This window comes from Castor canadensis, chromosome 11 (assembly GCF_047511655.1).
Source record: "Castor canadensis chromosome 11, mCasCan1.hap1v2, whole genome shotgun sequence".
NCBI lineage: Eukaryota > Metazoa > Chordata > Mammalia > Rodentia > Castoridae > Castor > Castor canadensis.
Genome location: NC_133396.1, coordinates 35,466,673 through 35,484,294, shown reverse-complemented (window position 1 = coordinate 35,484,294; position 17,622 = coordinate 35,466,673). Strand labels below are relative to the sequence as shown.

The window sequence follows — 17,622 nt, the reverse complement described above, 5'->3', positions numbered from 1 at the left end:
CTGTCAAGAATGAGGAGTCCCTGGCGTGGTTCCACCCTGTCCATCTGTCCTCTGATCCAGTAGTTGGTATCTCCATCTGCCATTACTGCCATCTAAGCGCATGCCACCACCCTACAGAGGTTCGATATACACGAGTTCCCTGAGGTCCACAACTATCTCTTTGGCTGTGAACGAAAGGCCGACAGGTGAATAATGATAAAATGAGCACCAGTTGTCACCAAGAATGGTCAGTTTAGGGGCTGGTGCAAAGGCTGAATGGACATAGTCAAACCAGAAGCAATGAATTTCGAAGGTAGTCCAGTTAAAGTAACACTGGCAGCTTTGAAAATGTCTGTACAGCCCACAGTTTCCCTCGGGGGCTTGGAAAGTACCCCACCTGCTGTCACCATTGAAGAGCGGCTCAGAGTCTGTGCATAGTAGTGCACTGCACTTGGTAGCTGTGGAGGAAGACAAGGAGGAGGAAGTAAAACTCTTCAGTGTACCTAGAAAACGATCTTCCCCTAGACACTGCTAAGTTTCCACAGAAAAAGTTCAACAAGAAGGAAGAACGAGAACAAGAAGAAAGGGGAGGAGGAGGATGTCTGGATGATGAGAAGAAAGCTCCACTGAAGAAAAGCTCCAGTGAAGAAATCTATACAAGATATTCCAGCCAAAAATGCACAAATCAAATCAGAATAGGAAAGACTCAAAACTACCAAAATCAAACAATTAAGAATCCTTCAAAACAGCAGGAAAATTCATAATACACCAAAAGGACCTAGTTCATTAGAAGACATGAAAGCAAATAAAAAGTAAGGGCCAGGTGTGGTGGCTCATGCCTATAATCCTAATTGCTTGGAAGAATCGAAGTTTGAAACTAACTGGGCAAGAAATTCGTGAGACCCCATCTCAGCCAATAAAAACTGGGCTTGGTGGTGTGCACCTGTCATCTCAGCTACTCAGGAAGCATAAATAGGAGGATCTGGGTCCAGGCTGCTGGGCACAATTGAGAGACCCTAGTCCCAAAATAACCAAACCAAAATGGGATAAGGACATGGTTCAAGTGCTAGAGCCCTGAGTTCAAACCCCAGTACCAACAAAAAACCCAACCATCCAAACAAACAAAAACCAACGCAAATGGATACAGAAAAAGCACATTAAACAGTCCTGGGCACTGCAGGTAAATTAAGCCCAATATTGGTGAAAGAGGAATAAGAAAAACAAATGTAGTCTCCACTGAGTATCATCGACAGTCCAGACTGAAGTCTCCTATTGTGATCTCAGTCCTCTTTCTTGATTTGTCCCTCACCCCCCTTCCAGGTGGGAGGCAGTGTCTCAATTTCCTCAGCACTTTCTTCTGACTGCTGTGACTCAGTGAACCTGACATTCCTTTCTCTTTTTTTACTTTGCTTTCTATTGCTTGTGCATATGCCTCCTCGCTCTGACTATGCTGTAACCACTCCTGTATCTCCTTAGCGGCTCAATATGTATGTGAACAACCACAAAAGGATGAAGAGCAAAGAGAGGCAGATTTGGGATCAGTCTGAGCCCTGAAACTACTGAAATCACCTGTTGGTCTACAGCGCTGGTTACTTACAGGTGCTGCTTCTTGTAGTGCTTAAAGCCAAGCACGGGGAACCACCTGCTCCCAGCTGCCAGCTGCTCCAAGGGGAGGTGGGCGACCAGACTGGCTCTATCTGGTCTAGACCCCATGATGACCTTGGACTCATTATAATACTAAAAACCACACCCACCAGTGCCATGACAGATCTGACTTTGATCAAACTAGGGAAGAAAAGAGGTGTCATTCTGATTACTAGAAATCTCCCTGCCTCATAACCAAGATGTAGCAACAACCCAAACCCAGACCTGCTCAGGGACAAGGTGCTTTTAGAGCATAAGCTCATCTTTGCCATTCCTTGGTCATTGGATAAAATTTCCTGCCTGCTCATAGACCTGTTCAGTTATTTGTCAATGGTTTTGAGTAGGACAAGAACCACAGTGCCGAACTGAACGGGGTTGGAGAATACCCAGTAATGTCACACAATTGAGTATTAGAATGCAGCAACAGACACTTTTACCTTAAGAATTGTAAAATTTTTGATTTACTTCCATTCTTCCTCCTGTAATATGTAATTAAACAATATCAGTAGTCTCTAAAGACCTCACAGCCTTTACTCCAGTTGTGTTTTCTAAATGTCATTATCATCTTTAATAAATATCCACAACAAAAATCCAATTATTACCCACTTACATGTATGCAGAACACACTAGACATGAAAACACAAGCCATACACACACACATATACATTAATTTTTATGGAGATCAAAAGTGATGCCAGGGCATGGCAGTAGAGGCAGGAATATTGTGAGTTTGTGGCAAAGTTAGTGAGACTCTGTCTCAAAAACGAATTCAAACAAGAGGGCTGGGGGCATGGTTTAGGTGATAGAGCATTTGCCCCACATGTGTAAGGACCTCAATTCAATCTCCATTACTGAAAAAAATAAAACGAAGCCCAATAGACTATGCCCGCACTGCTAGAGATTTAAAATAATGAAACTTTAGTTTCCTTACTGTCTTTATAAAACGACTTTGTTAACTATACAATATTAATTCTGCTATTTAAAATAGGATTTATATTAGAACATAGAAAGCATTCTACTTTTTTGCTTTTCAGATCAATAAAAGATGCACTGCCTTGGAAAAGACTGGATTGCAAATTAAGACTTCAACTGAGCACACGACTATACTGAGTATTACAAATCTTTGTAAACACTGGTGAATGCCACACGTCTTAAGGAATTATCAATTTTAGAGACTGAGAAGAAACAGATCGAGTACATAGTAAAGTTGCCACAAGGGCTAAATAAAAGTCCTGGCCACTATTTTCACTTGCATGTAAGAGTCAACAACTCTAAAACATTGGCTAAATGTACTTGTTAAGAACTGAGGGATCTGAGAATTACTTACAAATAAGAAATGCTAAAGATTCAGGGAAAAAATAAGCATTAGTTTCTTTTTGATACAATGCATTTCACAATTAAAATAATTCATCTGATGGTAAACTCTGAAAAATATGTTTGCCAGACACCATATCCACTTATTGTAGTATAGGAAAATAACTGGATTTCAATTTGGTGATTTAACCTATAGCTTTAAATCTTCAATAAACAAACTTGAAACTCCAAACTTGAAAATGAAAAGGCCATAACTGAAGTGATGTCAACTCTGGATATGAATCTCATAGCAGCATGATGAAAGCCCCACTTGTAGAGCTACACCTCGGGTCAGCAGCTGCATTTTTGTTTTAATAAAAGGAGAAAGGGTGCCAGCACACCAGTGCGATCCAAGACATGGTTGCTACATAAGCAGCAGGATTAATTGCTTTTCCAGAAAGCTGGAGTAAGCTCTCCTTCCACTGTCCCATCAGGATCAGTGTCCATAAAACGAGAGTAATAAGATAATGTATTACATACGCCAGTAACTCCTACCAGCAGGATTCAGCCGAACAAAGCCATACGTATTTATATCAATCAATAAAGACTTCATTGCTACATATATCTCAGACATCACATTTTAGCTATGTCTTTAAGGTAGAGATAAGGGCAAAAACAGCTTCACCAATAGAATCCACCAAATAGGGTCCATCTCTCTCTCTCTCTCTCTCTCTCTCTCTCTCTCTCTCTCTCTCTCACACACACACACACACACACACACACAAACATTTTGCTTATCACCCTAATCATTAATGAATGATTTTCTGATTGATAGAATTTTGGAGACATTATTTGATTACCCCTTCTCTAGCCGTGAGAAAGTACATCTAGGTTGAAATACCATGGTGAATTCACAGGCTCACACTATTCTTCTGAAGAGTACATGGAGGAAAAAGTTATTTCTAAATTTAAAAGTAACATAGAAGGGAGAATGACAAAGGTCACCCTCCAACCAGAAAAAGATCTATTTTCTTGTGGTTCCACAGTCTGGAGCTAATCCACTAAATCATTTGGTTTTCCAGACCACAACCTATATGTACCTTCTCACGGTTATATACAGGATAATCAAACAATCTTACAAAACCCATCAATCATGTTGGAAACAATTGGAAAGCCTAAAAGTCATAGAAGCAGGTTCATTTCACAGGTCCAAAAGTCCTGAGATTCATATTGAAACTTTGGCCCACTTACTGAACGTGGCACAGTGTACCATACTAGAAACTGAAGTCTTCTCTGGGAGATTTCTTAAAAATTAAAAATGGGTCTTCCTTTTTAGGAGAGTAGATGGATTATTGCTGTCCAGTGAAATCTAAACCAAAACTTTTTACTCAAATGGGAGTTGTTTGTTGAAATTCCATGAGGAATCATTTAGGTTTCTGCTTCAAATTTGGGGACAAAACAAAAACAAAATGATATTGAGCTAAATGTTTTAAACCTTGCATGCCTTCTTAACCTATGTATATATGTGCAGTGTTGAAACCAGGCAAAAGGAAGAAATCTTTATTTGTATTCAGAAATATTTCATGGTAGCTTTAGACAATAATATGTAGAATAATATTATTTTCAAAGCAAGCTATCAGCTGCTTAAAATGTTTCAGCAATATCAACCTAGCATTTTCTAAATTCTCAATAAAATTACTTTGTGTTCCAGTCTTTACTCCTAGAAGAAACATACAATCCTATTCATCCTTTATTATGATGTCTCTGATGATTTCCAAATGTTTCCTTGCTATGCAGCAGAAGTATATGATTTCTCATCCAGATGCTTTAAAAAGCAACCCTAACAAAGAAACTTAATCTGAGCTCAACTTGGCACAGATTCCAAAAACCTATAGGATGATGTTTTGGAAGCTGCTCAAACAAAAGCTGAAACAGAAATACTCATCCCCGACCATATATCCCTGGCTGTTAGAAATAAATGAAGGATACAGACTTTTTCCATAAGTGTGGGTGAGTAGAAGTTAATGCTTATAAAATACAGTTTAAGTACGAAAACAGTATTTGAGATTCATGCTTCCTTTTTTTTTAAAGCAAAAACATCCAGTTAATTCACAAGAAGGTAAAAATCAAATAAAGAATATTATACTTATTCTTTGAAAACTATTGAGAGGCTTTGGTATTCATCCTTAAGTAAGGAATTATTTTTATGACAAGCAATGCATTTATAGCATAATAGTTTAAAATATTAATAAACAGACAAGGGTCCTTTAAGTTAGCTTGTACCATGGAGTTAGTTTATACATGGAGTAAGTTGTACACAAAGTTTTGAGACTCATTTTGGAGTCCCAGAAGCAGAAGAGTATGTGAGTGTGCCAGAAGCAATATTTGAAGAGATAATACCTAAGAATTTTCTGAAACTCACAAAGATATGAAGACACATATTCAAGAAGTGCTACATACCCCAGGAACAATAGATGAAAAATAAACTAGGAACATCCTGGTAAAGGCAGTGAAAACCAAAGACAACGTGAAAAACCTTAAAAGAAGCCAGAAAAAGGGACACTGACATTTCAATGAAAACAATGGAAATTAGCAACAATAGATTATTTTAAAGTCATTAATCACAAGATAAAATGAGAGCACACTTGGGAGGTATGAGGATAGATAAAAAATAAAGTCACTAAATAACATTAACCTACATTTCTATACTCAGTGAAAATAGACTTCAAAACTGAATGTGAAAGAAACCTTTTAGGCAATTAAACATTGAAATTATTTGTTACCAGCAGACCAATACTAAAATAATTCTTCTATATAAAATACAACTTATTTTGGTACATTAATCTTGTATCTTGAAATCTTGTTAAACACATTGATTAGTTGTAACAGACTTTTTTGCAGATTCTTGATGATTTTCTACATAGGTGGTCATATTTACTGTGAAAAAAGTTTATTTATTACTTTCTTATATGCCTTCATTTATATTTTTCTTCTCTTATTGCACTGGTTAGGATATCTGGTACAATGTTGAATAGTAGTGATGGTATCAGATGTTCTTATTTTGTTTCTGATGTTAGAGGGAAGTATTTAATCTTTTCACATAATTAAGCATGTTCTCAGCTGTAGGTTTTTCATAGATACCCTTTGCCAGCGTGTTTGTTGTAAGTAAATGGATGGTGCTTTTTCCAAATGCTTTTTATGCATCTATTGAGGTACCATGGTTTTTCTTATTGATTGGATTTTTGAGAGCTTAAACAATTATAGATTCAAGGAGTTGCAAAGTTAGCATACAGTGGTCCTATGTATCTCGGTTTCCCCCATTGGTTACATTTATAAAATTATAGTACAATATTGCTATAGCTTGAGTCTAGAATTTCCCCCAAAGGACCAGTAAATAAAGACTTGGTCCCCAGCTTGGTGCTACTGGGAGGTAGTGGAACCTTCAGGAGAGAGAGTCTAGTCTATATCACTAGAAGCATACTCTTTAAGGAGTGTTGGGCCCCAGTCCTTTCCCTTCCCTGTTTGCTTCTTGGCCATGAGGTACTCCACCCAGCACTTCTGTGGTGATGTGCTGCCTTGCCATGGGCCTACACACAATGGAGTCAACTGACAGACTGAACCTCCAAAATTGTGAGCCAAAATAAAGCTTTTCTCCTAATAAAGGGAAATAACTGGTTATCTTCTATATTGACTATAGTGACAGAAAGCTGACCAACCAATATCAAAACCAGGAAACTGGCATTGGTATAAAGTATATGTATGAGATTTTTTTGAATAAATTAATGTAATTGTCACCACAATAAAGATACAGATCTAGGCTGGCTGGCAGAATGGCTCAGGTGGTAAGAGTGTCTGCTTACCAAGCATGAGGCCCTAAGTTCGAACCCCAGTGCAAGAGAGAGAGAGAGAGAGAGAGAGAGAGGGAGAACAAGAACTATTCTATTACTATAAAGATCTCCCTTATGCTACTCTTTATAGCCATTGCCCACTGCCCTTGGTTTTTAATCTCTGACAATCACTGTTTTCTGTTTCTATAATTTTGTCATTTCAAGGGTGTTATATAAACATAACTACATGGGTGTGCGTGTGTGTGTGTTAGTCAAGGTTCTCTGATACAATATAGATATAGAGAGAGACAGAGATGAGAGAGACTTAGTAGACGTATGGCTCACTCAATCATGAACACTGACCAGCCCCACGACAGGCCACTTGCAAGCTAGAACAAGGAAAAATGGTAGGGTGGTTCAATTCAAGTCTGAGGGCCTCATAAGCAAGAAGCTGCCAGTGTAACTCTCAGTCTGAGTCTGAGGCCTGAAAGCATGAACTACCGTCAAGAGTCCCAGAATCCAAAGGCCAGAGAACTTGGAGCTCTGGTGGCTAAGGGTGGGAGGAAATAGGCTCCGGAGGAGAGAATCTGCCCTTTCTCCACCTGCTTGTTTGGACTCCAGCCAATTGGATGGTGTCTGTCTACAGTGAGAGTGGGTCTTCTCCACTTAGTTCACTGACTCACCTGCCAATATATTTTGGAAAAACATTCCACCTAGGACAGCCCAATCATTTTAATTTAAAACAAACCCACCTGGGTTCCTTTTCAGTAGACTAGAGATGGGCTCAGTGCCTACTGAAACACGAAGAATAAATAATTCTGAATGTCCTTGAATCCAGTCAAGCTGACTGGATCCAGTCAAATCAACCATCACAAGCCCACCTCTTGTCAAATTGGCACCCATATACATCTACTTAAGCTATACTTACTCTCCAAATAAAGACAATAACAAGATCATAGTTTCACCTGGCTTTACACAACTATCCTGCATACAACCAAAAATGCCCAAATCCCTTCCCTGGAAGAAGAGGTCAAGTCCTTACATCACTTTCACGTCTCTCCTGATGTCCCACATCTTAGTGCTGTAATGTAAAGTGAACAATCCTTAAATGACAACAAAACTCAATGCATCAATACAAGGAATGAAGGAAAAGCCCAAAGATATTTGTCTAATACACACATACGTATTTATTTAACACAGCCGTCATTTTTTGTAACTGATCATGTGCTCTTGGCTCGCTTTCTACCTTCTTCCTCATTTCTGGCAGTATTCCCTTTATCTGCAGCAAGTACCTCAGCTGGTTTACTTGGTGGAATAACCCAAACTTTCATTCCTAAAATATGGAGTCATTCAAGTTCTGCCTGGATTGGACTGCTTTAATTTCCCATTGATTTTAACCACAGGCATGGTAATCCTAAGACTTGCCCTACATACGGGATCTCCTGTATTCCAGACGTACTGTTCCTTACCTGTGTTGTAGAGTAGTAAATGCAATTGCCCCTCAGCAGTCCAGATCAGTCACACAGGCCGACGCCATGCTCGTCTCTTAGCCTACTGATTCACAGGCATGAGGAGCCCAAAGTGGTGGCAGTCTTAACATCCAGTTCAATGGAATCACTGTTGAATCTCCTGGTAAAAGCATTCTGTCCTCTGGAACTCAGACCTGAGCTCATCAGAGAATATTCATGGGAAAAGGAAGCAAAACTTTTCCAAAGGGGTCGTGGGGGGTAATGGTGAGTGGTACAGCTAGCATTCATCCCTGATTCCCACAGCCATGGATGCTGGCAATGGGAGCAGCATAGACAGCTTTCAGGAGAACTTCGCTGAAGCCCTGAGTGGTACTGTCTCCTACCAGGCAGTGCTTCTGCTTCTACAAAAGGCCAGCCTACTATGTGATCAGTTAGCTGCTTCAGAAGGGTGGGGACTACAGGAAGATGAGAGGATCCCGTGACAGAAGCCTACGCCACGCTGTGTTGTCTGTGAAGAGCGTTAGTTCCTTGGTGGGAACGTCACGGCGTGGGTGAAGCATTCTGTAGTCCACAGTAGTTCTGGTGGAAGTATTGTGTGCAGGGAGGACAACCAGTTCATAGCCACAGTGAGCCTGATGTCCTCTGGAAACATGCTCTTGGACTCACCCCCAGGCTTTTTCTAACCAAAAGAAAAAGCAGTTAAGTGTACCTTTCAGAAGAGAACCACTAGCACTAAGAGTAAATAATGCTTTATTAGCTGGGTATCCTGTAATCTAGTCAACTTGACAGCCAAAACCAGCCGACATAGTATATGACCTTTTGAGATTAATTTTTTTTCACTCAACGTATGCCATCAAGATCCATTCAAGTTGTGTATGTACTGATAGCTCCTTCCTTTTCATTGCTGAGTAGTATTCCATGTATAGATGTAACTCCCATTGTTCCATTCACCAATTGTAGAATATGTTGGTTGTTTTCAGTTTTTAGCTATTACAAATAAAGCTGCTGTGAACTATTGGGTATAGGTTTTTGTGTGGACATAAGTCATCAGATCTCTGAGATAAAGGCCTGGGAATAAAAATGTTGGGTTGCATATAGTAAGTACATGTTTAGTTTATTAAGAAATTTCCAGGGGTTGGGTGTGTAGCTCAGTGGTAAAGTACTTGCTTAGCATTTGCAAGGCCCTGGGTTCAATTCCCAGCACTACAAAAAAAAATTTGCCAAAATATTTGCCAAACTGGCTGTAACATCTTAGGTTATCTCTGGCAACATGTGATCGATTTGGTTTATCTATATTCTTGCCAACAATTGGTATCACCAACATTTTTATTTTAGTCATTTTGATATGTGGAATGATATCTCACTGTGGTCTTAGTTTGCATTTCTCTAATGGCTCCTGATGGTGAACATTTTTCACTGACAGGAAATAACTGTACATCTTTGTGGACTATAGTGTGATGTTTTGATACATTGTACATTGGTCAACTCAAGATAACTAGGCTATCTATCCTCTCAAACTTTTATCATTTCCTTATAGTGAGAAAATTCAAAATCCTCTCTGGCCATATAATAGCACCAGCTATAATCACCCTCCATGTAATAGAACACGAACTTATTTCTTCTATCTGTGAATTTGCATCCACTAAACGTCTCTTCCCAGGTCCCCTTTCCCCTCCTTTGGCTCTTGGTAGTCACTCTTCTGTTCACTTCTGACCTTCAATCTCCTTCCAGTTCCAGCCTCTAGGACCATCTTCTCACTCACCTCCTGCTTCCAGGACTAGCCAATCCCATTTTGTGTGGTCAGTTCCGTATTGCCCCAATTGTGACCTCCCAGGTTCATTAGAACTTTCCCACTGAGATGGAGGCCACCGTTAAACTGCCTGGTCAATCTGCCTCTGCAGATCTCCTACTCGTCCCTTTTCCTGTGCTTCTATTTCCACCAGGAAGATGTGGCCACAAAAGCCTGGGCCACTTCTGTGAGTCGACTGAGAGGAGTGTGAGCTTGGCCAGCAGCTCTCGAAGATGTAAAATAGAGTGGGGGTGTGCCCTCCTCCTGGAGATGCAGAAGCCTTCTAAAGATGCATGGGGTAAAACTCAGGATGCCATGGAAGCTGCTACTGCCCTGGAGAACCTGAAGCAAGCTCTTTGGAACTCCATGGCCTGGTTCTGCCTGCACAGACCCCCATCTCTGTGACTTCCCTGGGAACCACTTCCTAGATGAAGACGTGAAACTCATCAAGAAGATGGGTGACCACCAGTCTCTGCAGGCTGGCCAGGTCCCCAGGCTGGGCTGGGCAAGCATTTCCTCAAAAAAGCTCACCTTGGGCACTCCTGGGAGCCTCCAGAGCCCAGGGGCCTTTGAGGACTCCAGCATCAAGGCTTCTGCCTGAGTCTCTCCCTCCAGCCACTGGGCAGCTTTTTAACCACTTTGGAGCCCCTCCCAAGCCTTGGATCAAACATAAATAAAGCTTTTGGCAGCAAAATAAATAATATTAAAATTTAAAAATAAAGATAAAACTGATCACAGGGAAATCAAATAACCCAATTATATCATTTATAAAAGTTATACAATGTTGGAACTAATCCTTTCTTTTTTCTGTTGATGTTTTGAATTCATTCTACAAAGTCAAATAGCATGCCAGTAACAAAGAAGTGACTTATATTTTGTTACTTTTGAAAGAGGAGCCAGTCAACAGGACCACATGAAATACAACTTCACATTGATAACTATGAGACCATGCAACAATCCAATCTTTAGTTCCTAGTTTTGATTTTTGGTTTTTGTTTTTGAGACAGTGTCTCACTATGTAGCCAGGCTAGCCTGCAACTCACTGTGTTGCCCAGACTAGCCTCAAATTCTTGATCTTCCTATTTTCTTCTTTAAAAATTGTATCATGCACATAAGCCCATTCCCACCAAAAAACAAAACAAAACAAAACAAACCCCATATCGTACCATAATTTAAGAGAGTATTATATAGCAAAATTCATCTGCATTATTTTCATACAGTTTATTAAAAATTAATTTGTAAATGAATTTATTATGACTGAAGTCAAATGGTAGCTCAAATACAACTAAGTATACATTAAGTAATAGAAAATACATGCACATTCCTTTGTAAAATTTTTCAGTCAAAATGAGCAACAAAAAATTGCACATATATTCATACTTACATAATTTGTTTAATATTCATCTACTTATCTAGAAATCCCACATAAACTGACTATATATAATCATAACTGACTTAAAAAATTCTCAGTGTTGGCTACAATTATTGATGTTGGTATGTACAGTATATTTTTAGATATTAATGGTTATGTTCAGTGTATCTTTTTTCTTTTTTTTTGGTGGGACTGGGATTTGAACTCAGGACTTTGTGCTTGCAAAGCAGGCACTCTATCACTTGAGCCACACCTCCAGTCCATTTTGTTCTGGTTATTTTGGAGATGGGGATCTCAAGAAATATTTGCCCTAACTGACCTTGAACCTTGATCTTCCTGATCTCAGCCTCCAGATAGCTGGTATTATAGGTATGAGCCAGCAGCAACTGGCCTCTTTTTTCTCTTCTTTAAAAAAAGAATATTTCAGAATAGGGTCCAGTTCTATCTCTGATTTAGCATAGTGTGACAGGGACGGCCAGTGTAGGAAGAGGAAATAACCTGTAACCGAATAAATCAAATAGAAGCATAAGCGTGGACTTAATAGGAAGGAAGAAAACACACCAACCCGACTGTCCAGATTCACAGAAATCCTAGCTAAAAGACAGTCTTCCACATGCTGTTCTCTCCTAGATTCTAAGGGAATGTCACCGAGAAAGCTGAGACTCGCACTCTGGGTTTTAGGCTCTTCATACAGTATTCTTCTTAAAGTCGAAGAGGGATAGCAACTAACCGGCGCAAGTACGGGCCAGGCGCAAGGGCATTCTGAGCTCTGAGATGATTTGAATAACGTTGTCAAGAATAGTGTAATACACCAATGTTGAAAACAACGGGCAAACTGGTGTGCGGGAGCGCTAGAAAAAAGCAAACAGAACCTGAGTAGTTTTGACTGTTCTGGGGAGAGTCATTTAGCCTGCTCCTCTGCGTCAGCGAAGCATAAAGGCAGCTCTTATTATTTGACTTTATTTTTAATTGTATTGTATCATTTTACATTTACTCACGTGGTATACATTGTTTGGGTCCCTTCCCCCAAAAGGCAGCTCTTGATTGGACCTGCCATGCAAATCAGTACGTCGACATCATGGGGCCTAACGGCAGGTAAAAAGCCAAATAATGGCAATTCTACCTAGTTAACATTAAGAAGTAGACATATCTTTTCCCTTAACTGTCTTGTTTCCACATTCTGATTATTCCTAATGGTATTCCTATTCAAATATATGATAGTCACTGCTTGCTAGGGGCTTCTTAGAATTAAACCTTTCCTTTTTCTTATATTCATACTAGCACTTTGTTTCTTGTGAATTTTAGTTCTTGAGTAGATATAAATTTAGCTCCCATGAGAGTACATTTAAAGTCAGGGAAATCAGTGCTTTACAAAGAAATTCCCTTTCTCTAAAGATAAGTAAATTGTGTCTGGCTCACCTATTACTCGAACACATTCTTTATCTGTGAAAATGGTTAGTCACACATACTTGGGGTCTGAAGCACACTGATACTATCTCGTTATGCAATCTCCATGAGCTAATAGAAGTAGGATTTATTCGTTCTGTTTAGAAATGAGAAAAAGCTGAACTGGCCCACTGAAAATTAGATTTTAAAAAACAAGACTGTTAACATCTGATTGTCTGCTAAGTACTATAAACAAAACTGTATGTTTGAATGTTTGGGCTAATTAAGGCTACACGACTGTGCTGTGTACATATACACACATTTCCGCATACACCTGACTCCATTTATACTTAGGAAAATTTTTTTAAAAAACAGAATCTGTATGTCATGGCAGGTGCCTAGAGCCCCAGCTGCTGAGAGAGGGGGATTGCTTGGTAATGCAGAGAGACTCCATTTTGTTTCAAAAAATAAATAAACAAAACAAAAATCAGAAACAAACAAAAAACAGAAAAAAGTAGGGACAGAAATAATAGGATAGACTAGAGGTGTGACTAATTTAGAGATGTTGAAGAAACAGATGCTGAGGGGTATCTAATATTCACTTTGATAAATAAATTTATCCAATATCTAGCTATTACCTATCTATCTATCTATCTGTCTATCCATCCATCCATCCTAGAGCTGCTGTTTCTAAGACTATATCTCAAAGGCAGTAGAAGACCTATACCAGTCAAATAGACTAAAAGCCTATTTGTGATTAAATGGTTAAGCATGTAGAATAGAAAGGCAGCGTTGTCAGAAAAGTGACAAAGGTGAGAGAAGTCTTCACAAAGGAACATGAGTGCAAACAGGAAAAGCATGATAGTCAAAGCGGAAGGAAAGGGCTATTCTAGGACAAACATATACAAAGTATCTAGCATTGAGACAAACTGGCCAATTAACCAGTTTTTTTGGGAGCAGTGCCTTATCTAGGCTATATTGACTGATACCTGCTTATCTTTTGTTCCATTAGATTTAATATTGTGCTATTTGTCAATTCATAATGAATTCTTTTGCACTTCAGTAACTAAATACACCTACCCCACTCACCTACCCCAGAAGCCAGTTCTGTTTGAGACAGCTGGAGAAAAGTTTGGTTCAGATACTATAAAAATATTTCCATTCAACAGTGAATATCTTCACTTTTAAACAGATACTATAGAAATAAGTTCTACAGCCTATAATAAGTACCTTAGTTAGACTATGCTTGGCAAAATCCTTACCTCTAGTGTCTGTAAATTTGAGAAGGTCCAGCTCCTTCAAAAAAAATAAATATCCTTAAATATCCTTCCCTAAAACTTGCTGGTCAGGAAATAAGAAGGATAAACATCGAAATCTGTCTACTCAAAACTTCTAAGTCAGATTCTAAAGCTAAGCCCACCTGAACCCTTAACGAGGGAGGATTTCATTTCTAAGACTGCAATAACTTCATTCGTGGCCAAGTCTCAGCTCTAGGAGCAGACAGATTACCAGACATTCTGGAGGTCAGAGGGAAGCACATCCTGCTTAAACCAATTACGCTGCACTTGTCAGATCACAGGTGACAGCCAATTTCGTGTATTTCATTTACACCAAACTTGCCTGATCAGAACAACAGAAGTAGAACAAGGAAGATGACATTACAGGTCATTCTTTGGGGGGAAATTCAAACCTTAGGTGGATATTTAACAAATAAAACTCTGAGAATCATACCTGTAAAAGCTCAGCAAATGTGATTTTAAGAAAAAATATGTTTAGCTAAAATGTAGATTTAATAAATTTATAGCTTAAAAGTTATATTTTCACTTTATCTCATTGATTCATTTATGGAAGAAACTAACATGTAAGGTTAAGTAGTATATTTAATTTTTTCCTCTATACTATTTCATCAATAAAAGTGGATAATAAAATATATTATTTCATCAATAAAAGTGGATAGAAAAAGAATGCTTGATTTACAAATTTCTCATATTTGTACTTTCTTTGTGAAAACTTCACAGCTTCTAAATGGTACTCTATAATACACACAAAAGGGAATGGTATAGTAAGCATAATTAGTGAGAATTTCATATATCATCGAGCATAAAAACCTGTTATAAACTAAGAGAAATTCATGAACTTTTTCTGAGACAGTTCTTCATAGTGTGTTTGCATAATAATAAGGCCTAATCTGTTGGAAAACAAGTAAAGGACAAATTAATAAGGTCATCATTCTGTTTTAATGATGCTTAAAGCAGTTTTAGCAATCTGCTCAAGACAAAAGGTGGCCACTCAGACATAGCCAATTATGCATTTGTGTGGCAGATGACATCTTTAATGATGAGTCTGATTAACATGCAATAACAGACATACAGCAGAGCAAATAACCAACCTAACCTCGTGCAAACACCATCAACTAAGGCTTTGTTCAGATTGAGGTCAGACTGGTATTCCAGAAAGGCGCATTAAAGAGAAAAGTTTATCAAATGTGTTAACATGGATTCACCTAAAAACCTGTCAAATGCACATTATGCAAAGGCTACCTTTCAACAGCCAACCTGTCTGCTCACTTATGAAAATAACAGACTGGACTAAGTGCTTCTTTATGGCTCGCAGGCATTGAATTTTCAGCATAATTTTTAATTACTTTGGGTTGCTCTCCAAACACTGAGAGCATGATAAAATTGTGCCACAGACTTAGTTCCGTGCTTCAGTCTTTCTACCAGCGACACACCGTGAGTGACTTGAACGGACTCTGTTTTACTTATGCTCCTAAAATGCTGTGGACCTAAGGGAGCTTGTGAGTTGCTTTTTATAGAAAGAAGCACCAGTCAGTAAGACACAGAAGCAGTTAAACAAGAACATCGCTATCGTCCTTTAAACACTTTTCACACTGCGAACATTTTTATATCAAACAGATAAAAAAGTGTACAAATAATAAGAGCCAGTGAGTTTTAACAAAGTGAGCATCTCCATTCGCCATAACCGGATTTAAAAACTGGACATCAAGAAATAGCATTCTGGAAATCCCTTCTCCTCCCTCTCGCTCCACCTACCAGCCCACCAAGGTGACTTTAAACACTGCACATGAACTTTGCCTATTTTTAAACTGTCTCACTCTCTTCTCAACCTTGTGAGATTTATCAACGTTTTTGAATGTAGTCATTGTTCATACTCTTGGTGTAAATATACCACAATTTATATATTCAGTGCCACATTAATGGCAGCTTTTGGATTGGTTATCCATTCTGCTAAGGTTTCCACTGTGTAGCCACTATGAGCAATTTGAACGTCTTCTGAACGTAACATGTACGTGTCTGTTGGATGTAAGACCAAGAATACTACTGGGTCATAGTATATACATCTGTCTAATTTTAGTAAGTGGTTGAAACAGTTTTCCTGTTGTTTGTACCAATCCACGTGGCCAATAACAGTGTAATGGGAATTCTGGTTCTTGTGCTCCGTTCTTATGAATCTTTGGCATTTTCTGTTTTCATCTTACTCACTCTGGTGGATATATACAATGCTGTCTTCTGGCCTTAATATGTGTGTCTCTGATGACTGAGGTTGAGCATCTGCTCAGATTTTTATTACCCTTTGTATACCTTTCTTGTTAAGTGCCATTCATGTCTTTGGTCCCCATTTTGTGTTCTAAGACAAACCATAATGTCTCCTGAATGCAGTTATATTCACCAGCAAACAAGTAAGATTTGGGCTTTTATTCTGTTTTAGAAATCTAATGGAGATTAAGACATCCACACATTTTAAGTTTCTGAGATCATAGTAAAACTAAAAAACAAGCCAAGAGCATAACTACTGTAAGATGCTAGCAAACAACTCATGATAATTAAGATAAAGGAAAGTAAGAAGTACTTATCCTGACTTTCCTATTTATATTAGACCTCCGAGTAACCAAATAGCAGAGAAGGGGAATTCCTTCTAAAAGCACTCTCCGTAGTAACTGAATAAGGGACGAGAGAATTGGAGTATCACTGTTTTTATAAACTCTAGACACCGACCATCAATGGCTGTTTATCATTCTTAAAAGACAGACACTCAGACATTATATGCTTCTGAGTGGAAGGACATGATACTCTCTGTGAAGCAGTTTTGCCAAAGTCAACACTGAATCTAGATTAGTCTCTCCATGCAAATATCAACTTAGGAAAAATACAAAAGTTAAGGGCTGGGGGCACTGCTCAAGTGGTAGACTATCTAACAAGCAAGCACAAGGTCCTGAGTTCAAATTCCATACCAAAAAAAAAAAGAAAGAAAAAAATACAGAAGTCAGAGGAGTTCATTAAACAATACCACAGGGCAACAAGCAGGCAGATCCTGACTAAGGGAAACTGCAATACAACCATCTACCCTTACCTGTGGTTTTGCTCTCAGCATTTCAGTTACTGGAGATCAACTATAGTCAGAAACCATTAAAAGGCAAATTCCAAAATAAACAACTTATAGGTTTTAAACCACATAATTCTGAGCAGTGTGGTTGAATCTCATGCCGTCCCACTGAGCCTTCTCATCCCTGGTCCCATGTGCCTGTGCTACAAGCAACCTGCCCATTGCTCTTTTAGGTCATTAGGACCAAGTGTTCCAGTGCTTGTGTTCAAGTGATGTTTGTTTTACTTAATAGTGGTCCCAATGCACAGGAGTTAGTTATGCTGACAATTTGAATATGCCAAAGAAAAGCTGAAAAGGGATTCTTCTAAGGAAAAAGGTGATTGTTCTCAACTTAATATGGATCTAAATATAATAAAATATTTTAAGAGAGCTGGGTGCCAGTGGCTCACACCTATAATCCTAGCTACTCTGGAGGCAGAGATCAGGAGAATTGAGGCTCAAGACCAGCCAGGGCAAATA

At 38.8% G+C, this 17,622-nt stretch overlaps 1 pseudogene; it reads left to right on the top strand.

Moving 5' to 3' along the window:
* The first annotated feature begins 205 nt into the window (after positions 1 to 205).
* LOC109683198 (nucleophosmin pseudogene) lies at positions 206 to 795 on the top strand (annotated as a pseudogene).
* The last annotated feature ends 16,827 nt before the right edge of the window (positions 796 to 17,622 follow it).